This window comes from Herpailurus yagouaroundi, unplaced genomic scaffold (genome assembly GCF_014898765.1).
Source record: "Herpailurus yagouaroundi ecotype Mexico unplaced genomic scaffold, PumYag 197, whole genome shotgun sequence".
Classification (NCBI taxonomy): Eukaryota; Metazoa; Chordata; class Mammalia; order Carnivora; family Felidae; genus Herpailurus; species Herpailurus yagouaroundi.
Genome location: NW_024412428.1, coordinates 19,417,758 through 19,423,757, shown reverse-complemented (window position 1 = coordinate 19,423,757; position 6,000 = coordinate 19,417,758). Strand labels below are relative to the sequence as shown.

General features: G+C 42.5%; 1 non-coding gene across 1 annotated transcript; it reads right to left on the bottom strand.

Annotated features, from left to right (window-relative positions):
* Nucleotides 1–634: 634 nt before the first annotated feature.
* On the bottom strand, nt 635–737 carry LOC121013044 (U6 spliceosomal RNA). Its single transcript, XR_005782475.1, has one exon. It is a non-coding gene; the product is annotated as a U6 spliceosomal RNA (small nuclear RNA).
* Between the last annotated feature and the right edge of the window lie 5,263 nt (nt 738–6,000).

The following is a 6,000-nucleotide window of genomic DNA, read 5'->3' as shown; positions in this document are numbered from 1 at the left end:
GGCACCCCTGACCTATGTTTCTAGGTCCAATAATGGTTTTATTTCTTAGGGACAAACATATATGGGAAAGAAACTCCAAAAGGAAGCATAAACATGAGCATGAACAGCAAAATGACACTAGGATGGAGGGCCAGATGGATGGCAAACTCCACAGTGGACCTCGTCATGCCCTGGTTTCTTGGAAAAACATTTGCCCTGCCCCCAAGTGCCCATTACAAAGGTGGAGGGTGGGAGCAGTGAGGTGGAATGCTTCCCTACTTTGTGCAAAGGAGATGAATGTACCTGTCTATTCCAAGAGGCCTCTCAGGGACACCAAAACTTCACCTTCATGAATGGAGGCGGATGTGAAGCGCCTGGGTGGCTCAGTCGGTTAAGCGTCTCACTTCAGCTCAGGTCATGATCTCACAGCTTATGAGTCCCATCCCTGCGTAGGGCTCTGTGCTGATGGCTCAGAGCCCGGAGCCTGCTTCAGATTCTGTGTCTCCCTCGCTCTCTGCCCCTCCCCCATTCACACTCTGTCTCTCTCTCAAAAATACATAAACGTTAAAGAAAAAAAGAATGGAGGTCAATAGATAAGAATGAGAGACGCCTGGGTGTTGCTTATATATATACACATATATACACACATTTTTTTTTTAATGTAGAAAGCTTCATGAATTTACATATCATCCTTGTGCAGAGACCGTGCTAATCTTCTCTGTATCACTCCAATTTTAGAATATGTGCTATATTTTTTCTTCCTCTTTTTCTTGAGATATAACTGATGTACACCACTACAGTATCAGTTTCAGATATACAATGTAATGACTCGATGTTTGTATATATTATGAAATGCTCACCACAATAAGTCTAGTTATCATCCGTTACTACACAGAGTTACAGGGGTTTTTTTTTCTTGTGATAGAGCTTTCAAGATCTACTCTCTCAGCAACTTTCACATATACAATACAGTACCATTAACCATAGTCACCTTGCCTCTATTTTTAATCAGCATAATTTTAACTGCATTTTGATATCTGATATGATCATTATCCCCTCTTTACCTTTTTCAAGACCATATTATCTTTCATTTTAACCCTACTCTTGCTTTTCAAAATGTCTATTTTTCTCGTGTGTTTATGCCAAGTAATTAAGTCTCAGATTGCCAAAGAGAAAAAGGATCGAGGGAGAATGGACATTTAGAATTTCTTTTTTATCTTATTTTCTAAAAATAAGACTGAGAGGTACTTTGAAATTTTTGAAGGCCTAACTGTAGAGGTTGAGGCTGACTCTGGAAACCGAGACTTCCCAACTTTGAATTTCAGCTCTGCCACTCACAAGCTGGGTAGGCTTCGGTAAATTTCTTAACCTCTCTGAGTCCTCAACGGTAACACATTGGGATAACAGTATAATACCTACTACAGTCCTGTTTTCAAGATTGAACAAATGAATACATAAATCTTTTGGACAGTGCCTGGCAGGTAGGAAGTTCTTAGCAAATACGGACTCCTGCTAATGCCTCCCTAGAACAAATGCACCACGAGAAGAGAAACTTCTCTTTTAGCCACTACCCTATCACCGACATCTAGAAAACAGCAATAAATGTTTGCAATTCAATTCACTGAAGTTCAACAGATTTTTATGAATACTTATGACAGGCCTGACAGGCTCCAGAGATCCTGTGATGAGTTAAGAATTGGGCCCTGTCCTACAGAGTTGAAGATAGGGCAGTACTGTTCTCTCTCTACTGTTGCTTTGCATGTGCTGTTCCTCTGCCTGGAATACCATCCCTCCCCACCCCCTACCCCCCACAATACACACACACACACACACATACTTCTTCCTCTGATTAATTCCTACATTATTCACATCCTTACAACTCTCAGCTCAGATACTACAGTTCCACAGAAAAGCTTTCCTGCCGCCCCCCGAATGGGTGGGGCTCCTTTCGCAGCCCTGTGCAAACTTCTGTCATGTTCTTAGCAGGTGGCAATTTGTCTGTCTCCTCCCACTGAGTCGACTGAGCAATCTGAGGTCAGGATGGTGGATCACAGCTCTGGGGCCTTAGTGCCTAGCCCAGTGTCTGCTACATAATGTGTTCATAATATGTGGTAAAGAAATTAAAGATGATGAAAAAGCCTGGCAATTTTTACAAGAGGAGGGTTGTTTTGTTTTGTTTTTTGAACTGCCGTGACATAGCTTTAAGAAGAAAGACGTGTCCTCTACTGCAAATTATTTAAAAATGGCATAATAAACCAAACTTTATAAAATCTCCTTCTTACCCTTCCTGGGTACCAAATTGTTCTTGCAGGTTACATAAAAGAAAAAATCTAAGTTAAATGGTGAGAAATAAAAAAAAAAAAAAAAAAAGTCACTGTTATCTCACTGAGGTAACCATGGAACCCGTAACACTAGTCCAGGGAGCCTGACAGGCAACTTCGGGACTAGAGTCATTTCTACACAGCAGCAGCAGCAGCAAATTTACTCCTTCATAAATCTGTGGAGGAGAAAGATTAATCCCCCCACGTCAGAAGCATTTTATAGAATACATTTTAAAATGGTAAAGACATTGAACGTCTCTGGTTGTTAAGGGAAAACAAAAGATATTGGTCAAAGTAAGCAAGTGGTTTGGCTAATGTTGAGGGATTAGCTGCTCGGATAATCCCAACTGTGGTTTAGGGTTACCTGAGACACGGGTGTGCGGCTTTCTTTGGACTATGTTACCGTATCAACCGTATGCTCCGGCAGTACACAGGGAAGGGAAACTTGGGTAAGAATGAGCGAAAATGGTCTTACTGACATAAAAGGTTTCATATCGTCTTGCCTGTGCTTCCTTGCCTTCTGATGACCTTCGGTGTGCTCCTCCAAGGGTGTCTCCTCTCCCTCCCCCGTCACACCTGTAAGGCTCATCTCCAAAGAGCCAAGGATCCACTCGCTGTCTCCCCACTGAGTTTGGAAAACCTGTTAGATCTGGAGTCAGTGAGGCCATTACCATTGGAATGAAAATGGCCCAGAGAGTTGAACATGTGATCCTGAGTGGGGCTGTTAGTATTTCAGTAGACGAAATCTTAATCCAAGAAAATGAATTCCTGATTTTCAACGTTTCAGGCATCAACAAGCAAGTGGTGGGAGGGGTTTTCGGGTCTTGCCCACAGCTGTCTACTCCACCTACTTAGATGGCTGATGTGCCTTAAATCTTAGTTTCTGTTTAAAAAAAAAAAAAGTCTCTTCCTTCTTCCATAAAAATTTCCCTAGGGCTGTGGCCCCTAAAAAAAATTACAATCGCATCTAATGCTTTAAGAAAAACCACAAGTATGAAAACCTCCAGGGTAATCTTTCATCCAAGTACGAAGTATTATCTGAAACTATCAAAAATCAATCTGGTTATAACCTCCCACCCACCCCCCAGATCAGAGCAGAGGGAAAAGTCTTTTGAACCTAACAGGCTTCCCCCAGCTGAAACCATTCTGCGAAAAAAACACCCAGCATTCCATCGCATTCAGGCCAGACTTTTTCGGTTGTTGTTGAAGATTTGCTGCATTAGTTTCACGTTAGGCCTTCTCACCCCTTTTCCAAATGGTTTACAATCACCCCTCCCTCCCCAGGGGTTTTGGAATGAATCATCCACTTTTCTTTTTTCAAGTACACTATTAAATGAGGCTGCAGCCTGGAAGCAAACATTTGTTCTTACAAACATTTCTTTCCTGTCATCACTGTAACGGACACCAGAAATTCAGTAGGCAGGGCCCTGTCTCCCACAAGGCAGCAGCAGGGACAGCCGGGCCCACACTTCTGCTGTCGTGCACCATTCGGACAAATTTAAAAATCATTTTTTGGGATCGGGGAATTCAGGCTAAATTAGGAAAGGTCAACTTAAATTTTACATGAAAATTCTTAATTTCTTTTAATTTAGAAGCAGGATGTCGTTCATATTGAGTAGAGAAGTTAAAAACAACTTCTTCCTCTGAATCTCCATCTTATTATGTAAGATGCCTTTAAAGGACATCCACACGTTAAAATAAACAGTGTTTCTCAAATTCTGGCTTCAAGAACTTCAAGATGCTTTCAGTCCAGTTTTAATTTCAGGAAACAGCGATTGTTGAATATAAAAATATGTAATTATAATAACAGCTACTATCTAGTGATGTATTATTATGAAAATCAGATCTTTGCCAAAATATGTAAGTGAGATGACATACGTAAAAGCCCCTAGCACCATTCATGAAATCATTCATTCACCCCACGGAGAGTGCCATCACCATGCTGAGGATTAGGATACAGCAATAAAGAAAACACACAAAACCCCTGATGTGGCTCTTACACTGGCGGGGGGGGGGTACGGGGAGAGGGGAAGATAGATTATAAACAAAATAAAGCGGTAAGTAGAGAAATGCCATAGAGAAATCAGGGCAGGAAAGGAGACTACACAGTGGTGGGAATGGGGGAGAAGTTACAGTATTAAACAGGAGGGTCAGGGAAGGTGGCATTTGAGGAAGGTCTTAAAGGAGATGTGACTTTGAAGAAGAGGATTCCAGGTGGAGGAAACCACAAGTGCAAAGGCCCTGAGGCAGGAGTACCTGGCATAGTTAAGGAGCAGCAAAGAGTCCACTGAGTAAGTAAGGGAGAGGAGGTTAAGTCGGAGAGACAGGGTGCGAAGTGGGGGTGAACAGATTACATAAGGTCTTACAGGGCAGTGTGAACGCTTTGGCCTTTCAAATGAGGTGGGAAGCCATTGGAGGATTCTGAACAGAGAAATGACATGATCTAACTTAGTCTCTGAAAAATGATTTGGTTGCGGTGTTGCAAATAGAGTTACAAAAGGCAAGGATAGAAGCAGAAAGAACAGGATACATACCGGGTACTCATAGATACTTGTTTATGACAAATCGCATTTTTACATGATGTTTCCTCTTTTTGTATGAATTTATTCCTCCTTTAAAAATTTTACTTATTTATTCCCCTATTCTCCGTGTATTTGGGGCTGTACTATATTCAAATCTGAAAGCAACACAAAGAAATTGCATTTCTTTGAAACATTGAAGGCATTTAAGAATTTTCACTGAATCAAATTGTTCTCATTGGACTTTTTTTGTTTTTCCTTAATCTGGGCAAGGAGTTAAAAATAGCTTATTCTCTGTGAGCAGAAACAACTACAAATCAACAGGGGTAGAGAGGAGTAGCCTTAATACCAACGGCTAACAGTTTTTGAGTGTTCTGCATATGCTAGCCACCATGTCTGGGGTTCAAAATGAATTAGCTCACTTAGCCTTCTCCATGACTTGCTGAACCCGGTATTGTTATTTCCATTTTCCCAGGAGGAGAGAAGTGAAATAACCATGGGAGATCACACGGCTGGCAAATGGCCAGCCTGGAGTGGAATTGAGGCTAGGGGGCTCAAAACCTGTGCAGGCGACCGCCGCATTATGTTACTATGATCTTCCAGCCATCCACAGAAATGCCCATTCCAAGGATTGAGGAGAGAGGAGAGACCACAGGAGACTCAGTCTAGTAACGCTGTGGAGTAATTCCATCCACTTGATTTTACTGTGGTCTATCTGAAGGAATGATGTGACTGGAATGAAAAGACAAAAATTAAAAAAAAGTAGAGACCAAAGGATAGTATATATGAGGGTTCACCCAACACTGTGCAAGGGGATAGAGAATCGCATTTGCGGGCGGGAGTGTCCTGGTCCCCAGCAGTGAGTATACTCTTTTGCACAATGAACAGCATGTTGGGTTTTTCTGCAGAACGTATAAAGCACTCCTCTGGTTGCCTTGTGCTGGTTAATGAACAAATGGCATTTCTGTTTATAAATCAGCCTTTTGTGAGTTTGGTTTGCTTGCATCAGCTCCTCCCCCTCCCCTAATGCCTCCCATCCCCCCACCTCGTAGGCTCCACTCTTCCTCCCCCAACCCCTCTGCTGGCCACAGCTTGGTCAATCCTGGGGCTGCATTACAGCCGCTGGGTTCAAGGTGCCTGCCCGCACCAAACAGCCGGCTCGCCCTCTTCACACACCCCGG